The sequence below is a fragment of the Mus caroli genome, chromosome X, assembly GCF_900094665.2.
Source record: "Mus caroli chromosome X, CAROLI_EIJ_v1.1, whole genome shotgun sequence".
NCBI classification, from domain to species: Eukaryota; Metazoa; Chordata; class Mammalia; order Rodentia; family Muridae; genus Mus; species Mus caroli.
Genome location: NC_034589.1, coordinates 93,900,994 through 93,908,019, shown reverse-complemented (window position 1 = coordinate 93,908,019; position 7,026 = coordinate 93,900,994).

Below are 7,026 nucleotides of genomic sequence, written 5' to 3'. Positions count from 1 at the left end.
ACAGGGACAGGGACAGGGACAGGGACAGGGACAGGGAGAGGGACAGGGACAGGGACAGGGACAGGGACAGGGACAGGGAGAGGGAGAGGGAGAGAGAGAAGAAAAGTTCTCATGGCTGATGGATGACTGATAGACCCAGAAACCAAAGGCAGTCCATCTCTAGAGGCTGCCTGGCTGAGGACTGTACTGCCCCCACTTTGCTAGAACCACCCTTGTAGTTACGTGGCTTTGGGCAAGTCACTCTCCTCTCTGGGCTTGCCAGAACCCATGTGTGATGGCTTCCTAACTACTTCCTAAGTCTCTTGGCTGTACAGGGCTGAGGGGAGGGGAGAATATGCAGTGTGGACCCCCCAGCAGAAACCTCAACCAAGGGACACAAGCCTAGATGAGCAAGGGCTCTGTGACCCACCTCTGTGGGCACACCAGCAGGATTCTGGTCTCTGTCCCCTGGCTTGCCTGCTTTCAAGGCTCTGGGCAGTCCTGGGCCTGGGCAGGACTTCTCAGCTCAGACTGAGACTCACCTGGGGAGCCCCACCCCCAAACCATGAAGGCACAGTCTCTGGGGCTTGGCTTGTACACTTTTGTCAGGCTCCTTAAGTGAGACTGGTGTGCAGCCGGAGTGGCCCAAGGAGTAGACACAAAAATTCCGTAAGTATGAGGCAGGGGACCAAATCCAGGCTGGGGTCAAGGCGAGGCTGGGGTGTGAGATAGGTTGAATGGGCTTCAAAGACGTGGGCATCTCCTAATATCCCAGATTTGGAGGAGAGCTCTCAAAACCCAACAATGCATTTTACAAGGTGGAGCCTGGGATTCACATAGGAGAAAAAGTCTTGCCCAAGGGAACAGAAGGACACATCTGGAATATGATTTTTCTCTCTTTCGTTCTGGACTGGTGGGGCCCACGGTTTTCAGACTCCTCAGAAGGGAAAGCTGACCAGCATGAAAGCACACGGCAAAGCTTGAGTGGGAATTTCAAGGCTGCCTGGCCCAAGGCCGCAGCTGGTGCCCTCACCCCCCCACCCCGCATCAGCCGTTGTCCCATGTCACCAGGAGGTGCGGGGACAGTCCTCTTTTATGGACAGCCGGGGCCTTCCAGGAGTGTTAGAGCAGAGCGGGTTCCAGGCCCCGTGGTGGGAACCAGTCTTTCCTTCCGGGAGCCCCTTTCCCCTCCCCCCCACCCCTGGCTCCCGGGGCCTGGAATTCTTTTAATGGGAGACAAAGCCTTTAATTCCATGAGATCAGATGAAAGGCTCCAAATGCAAATGTGCGGGCAGGGAAGCCTCCGAGATAATAGGCAGCCTTCAAAGTGAGAAAGATATGAAGGCCCAGGCCGCAGGAGAGGCGGGGCTCCCGCCTGCAAGGGGTTTCAGTTCAGAACGGAAGGTTCCATAGAGGTTAGGCTTAGGCCACAGCGAAGAATCCCGCGGGCCGGTGCCAGCAGCCCAAGCTCAGCCGTGTGACCCGTGGCAATTAGGCCAGTTCAGTTCACTTTTCTCAGCGCCTCAGTACGTTTGTCTGTAAAATGGGATTAGCATTGTCTAAGGCATGGCGAAGCAGCTAGGAGAAAAATGGTCTTAAGTGACTTGAGAGTTTGGATGCTGGGACAAGTGGGTGGCTTTCTTTCCTTTGGATGTCCATTCCACCGGATCAAATCCCAGTACTCACCGCCTTGAATATTATTCTGTCAAATCTCACTCAGCACCCAAATTACCTGCCACTGTCCCCACCACCTAGTTACTGGCCTGCGCCCTGCTACTGCCTACTGCAAGTCTGTTCTGGTAACGGACTTTATGTAGGAAGGTCACCTACTAATGGGTTACCAGGCAGAGGATGGGGTAGAGAGATGAGCCTGAACCCTCAGGGTAGGCTGACAATAACAGCATCCTGTAAGAGTAATGATACATATTTCTAGAAAGGTGCCTTTCACGGGTGTCAATTGACCTGTCTGGGCTGAGCAACTAAACTACTGAAGCTGTTCTGCCTAGCACCACAGTGCAGTGTCCTACAGCCAGTGTGTAAAATGGGTTCTCATTCTTAGGATCTCCTCTTTCCAGCGCCCACCTAATCCATCACCTTCCAGCCCCTGCGGTTGGTTGCAGGCAGCTTGCTTGCTGTTCCGCTTGTGTTCAGTCTCTGGGTGGCTGTGCCTTTTTCTCTTTTATGTGTTTTACTCTTTCCTGTTGTCAATCAAACCCCGTGCTGAAGCAGCAGCGTGTGCTGGCAGATAGGCTGAGAGCTCTCCAGTTCGGCAGGCCCAGACTGGGAGGGCTTGTGCCACCTACCCACCCCAAGCTGCCAAGGAGCCTCATGTGCAGGGAGGTGGGAGCAGAGGGCATCCCACATCTGCTCTCCAGATTGCCCATCCCAACTCCAGCTTCCATCCCAGAGGAAGAGTCAGCCCAACCAGGAGAGACAAGAAAGGAAAGGAGAACGAGGGTCTCCAGGAGGGGCAGGGGCTGCAGCTGAGCCAGAGAACCCAAACAAAAACAAAACTTGAATTTGTAGCACCCAGAGCTTCAAACCAGAAAGATGTCTGTGAGTGAAAGCTGGCATAGAGGGAGTTGGAGAGGAAGCCAGAGAGACAGCCAAAAGGACCGACTGGCCCTTAGCAAGAGCAGGAGGATGCTAAAATACACCAGTCAGAGTCCCAAGCAAGGAAGAAAGACCCGGGAACAACAGGCAGCACCAACTGCAAGGAAAAACTACGCAGGGATTAGAATTTCCATTTTTGATTTTTGTACCCTAGCACCCTGGCAGGCAGAGCTGCCCCATAAAGCTTGGGATTAGCAGCTCTGCTGTCCTGGGCTGGCTGACACCTAATGGAAGTCACCGGGCAGGCCACAGGCCCTGGCTCTGGCCCTGCCCCAGCCCTGGGTCTCCAAGGGCTCCCTCAGAAGCTACTGTACTCAGCAATTTGCAGCTGAGAAGCAGATCAGGGGTGGGGGACCCACCTAAGGATGTCTCCATTTTGTCTCTATGTGGATGGTTCAGATGGGCAGAGGGACCCCAAAGTTCTCCCAGGAAAGCAAGGAGAATCTTGAGTTGAGGACCCTGCGGCTCAGGGATGGCTCGATTCCATTGATTCAACTCCTTGCCAAGGTTCTGCAGCAGCATGCTACTGTGCTGCCATGGCAGCCCAGTGACACTGCATGTCCCAACTGCTAGCTACCTAGTGATCCACCTGTGGCCAACAGTGAACCACACAGCAAGTTGGGCCCAGGTACCAGGGCATTTGAGAAGAAGACGACAAGGAGGAGGAGGAGGAGGAACAGGAAATGTTGTGGGGAAGAAAGAGACTAGGAGAGAAACAAGAGCACTGAGTTTGCTGGAAAGTATGTGTATGTCTAGCATACACTAAACATTCAGGAAGTACCCATACCAAAAAGTAGTAGGATCAAGATCTGAAGGATTGGGAGCAGGGGCAAGGGGTGGTACAGCTGGAGAAGGACAGCAAACACAAGCCTTTCAAGTAGACAGGGAGCAACCAGAGGACATCAAGAAGGCTGGGCCCCCACAACCGGGCCTACGCTTAGGAGAAACTCTCTTGAGAACCTGCAAGGGTGGGACTGTACAATCCTCTCTCTCTCTCTCTCTCTCTCTCTCTCTCTCTCTCTCTCTCTCTCTCTCTCTCTCACACACACACACACACACACACACACACATACTTTGGACTAAATGTTAGAGCTGGCTTGGCCCTAGAGCAGATGACTTATAAAACCTGGGAAGAGTCAGGGATCTCTTGGCCTACCCGCAGGTTCTGTGAAGATGGTAGCAGGCTGAGGAGGGAAAATGAATACAGTGGCTTACACTGAGAAGGCAAAGGGAGTTGAAAGATGGGAGCCTTGAGCCTGCCTCTCTGGTGGCTGGAAAGAGCAACAGGACACTCTAGGGCCATAAAAGAAGCTGCTGAAAAGGGCCAGGGGCTCTCAGCAGGGTGGTGAAGGATACCATGTAGTTCTTTAGCTCTCTCTATGCACCAGATGCCTGCATGCCATTGTGAGGAAGTGCATGAGGCCCTTTGGGTCTCTCACGAGCCATGAGGGGTTAGCTCTGGTTAACCTCTTTAAAAATGTATTACATTATATTTCCTGATGGGGGCACACATATGCATGGGCAGGGACCATCTCTCTTCTTCGACCATGTGGATCCCAGGGATCAAACTTGGGTCATCAGTCTTAGCTGTAAGTTCCTTTAGGAGCTGAGCCATCCTGCTGGCCCTAGTTAGCCTCATTTTACTGACAAAGACACTAAGGCTGGGTGGGAGAGATGAATCTGATCCCCAATTCAGGACTTTAACCTTTGTGGGGATGTGAATTCTATGGTGGCCCAGTGAGGGAGGGTGTGTGTGTGTGTGTGTGTGTGTGAGAGAGAGAGAGAGAGAGAGAGAGAGAGAGAGAGAGGGAGAGGGAGAGGGAGAGAGAGGGAGAGAGGGAGGGGGAGAGGGAGAGGGAAGGAGGGAGGGAGAGAGAAAGAGAGATCAGGCAAGGTTCTCATGCTGGCTGCAGAGGATCCTTCATTCCCAGGTTCCTATCCCTGTCCCATCCCATCAGGGAGCATCGGTCACCTTGTACCATTTCTCCTTCCATCCTTCCTTGGAAGCTGAATCACCAGCTAGGGCTGTCTGGCTGAGTGTGCGAAGTGCAGTTCTCTGGTCTCCTGTCCAAGCTCTGTGAGTACAGTGCAGCACAACTGAAGACAGGCTGAAGGGAGAGGTCAAACATACAGATCCTGCATTGAACCCTGCCACGGGCTCAGGCTCCAGCCCTCTTCCACTTTCTCCAAGGGACAGCATGTCATGTCCTCCTAGCCCTTGCCTCAGGGTCACAAAAAAAGGACTGTAAGGAATGGACCTGGGCTGTCTGTGGGCTCTCTGGCTCCTGTATGTGAGGAATTCTGGACATGTGTGGCCCGAGAGGTGATAGGCTGAGGCGAGCCATGCTGGGCACCTGATAGAGTCAGCAGCTCCTTGGGGTCCCTTTGTTCCTTCAAATGAACAAGCATGTGTTGAATACCTACTGTGTGCTAGGCACTCTGCTGCATGCTAGTGATACAAGGTGTTCATCACCTCAAGGGCTTTGCATGCCACCACGTCAGCCACTGGCTTCAAGGAACAATATGCTGATGGACACCATCTCTGCTCGTCTCTTCCTTCTCCATTGCCTTGTGCCTCCTTCCTTTGCCTTTTACCTTCCCTTCCTTCCCTTGGCTTTGTTCGTCCTCTTTTCTCCCTGTCTTCCCCTTCCTTATCCTGAAACTCGGCCTACTACATTACCTTCTCTGCATCCCAGCAAGGCTTGGAGTAAAGACTGGAGATTGGATGGTAGATGTTCTCACTCAAACTCCCCACCCATCCTAGGTGCGGGCATTCAGGAACTTTAGCTATCATGTCATTCCAGGGTCCTTTGGACTAGCCAGGCAAGAAACAGCATCCACTGTTATAGACTCAGTCAATGCCAGCCCAGGGCTGTCTCTCTCCTAAGCACAGCAGGAGGTAGAGGTGTGGCAGCACCGAAGGAAGCACAAGCAAGTCTGAGAAGCAGGGTCCATGGAGGGGATTGTAGGTATGTGCGACCTGTTGTCTTCATGCTTGGGAAGCCAATGGGGACTGGAGTTGAATTATTTGAAGGACGATGAAAGATGAAAAGGGGACCCAGGAAATGGAATCAATCAGATAGCTTGCCCCACCCCCAGTGACACCACTTACTGAGCCTCGCTTTCTTCAAGGGTGAAATGAAGATAATGCCCATTGTCCAGAGTGGGGACAAAATGATTCACTGAAGATTGCACATTGGACAGGTTGTCTGAGCTATTGCAGGGCAAGAACAAGAGGCCACTGTGCTGGGACATGGGGTCAGACTTCAGGAGGGACTAGCTGACCTGGTAGAGCTGTGGAGGAGAGTCACTTCCCTGGATGCCATCAGCAACCTGTGGTAGCAAGGATCAATCAAGAAAATGTGGCAGATACCGACAATAGCATTTTATTCAGCCTTAAAGATGAATGAAAAGATGGCTTTGGTAGGAAAGTGAATACAACTGGAAATCACTATGTTAATTCAAAAAGACAAACACTGCATATTTTCTCTTTTATGCAAACTTTGAAGACATGCAAATAGAACAGGAAGTTTTGGGGAGAAACAGGGGACCAGTGGAGGAAGAAGGGGGAACAAGAGAGGATGATGAGACGAATGAGTGAACTGCATGACATATGCATAGGAAAATATCACAGCGAAATATCACTTTGTACAATGGATATATACTAATAAAAAGGAAAATAGAATGATTTCATTTAAGCACCACAGACTTTTAAAAATGCTTTCATTTCTTTTATGTGCATAGGTATTTTCCTACATGTATGTCTGTGCATTTCATGCAGACCCGGTGCCTGAGGAAACATGAAGAAGGTGTTGGGACCCTTGGGATTGAAGGAGTTAAAGGTTGTAAGCTGCTGTATAAGTGGCATGAGCCACTTATATGGGTGTTCGGATCGAACCTAGGTCCTCTGTAAGAGAAGAAATTACCCTTAAGCACTGAGCCACCTCTTTATCATCTACCGTAGGTTTTTAAGCCAAAAGCTCAGAGCTCAAGTACTGACACATCTTCCCTGTGGTATGACCTTGAACAAGGATGTTAATCCTCGAGTTCTCAGCTTCTTCACCTATACAATGGGCTCCTTGGGCCTTGCTCCAGTTTATATGGAACTTGGCAGGTGCCAAGCCCATGTATTTAAGCCCTCTCCCTTTGTGTACCTCCGTTTCATCGTTTGCTATAGAAAGGGAGTTGGACTAAATGATCTGTCAGGTCCCATTCATCCCTAACATGCAGAAACAAGCCCTGATTTATTTGTTTTCCAATCATGTCCAGTGTGCCAGTCACCAGCAAGAACTTGCTCTTGCGGGTGCTCTGTGTAAGCCGACATGGAGGATGGGGAGGAGGGAAGGAGGGAAGGAGGGAAGGAGGGAAGGAGGGAAGGAGGGAAGGAGGGAAGGAGGGAAGGAGGGAAGGAGGGAAGGAGGGAAGGAGGGAAGG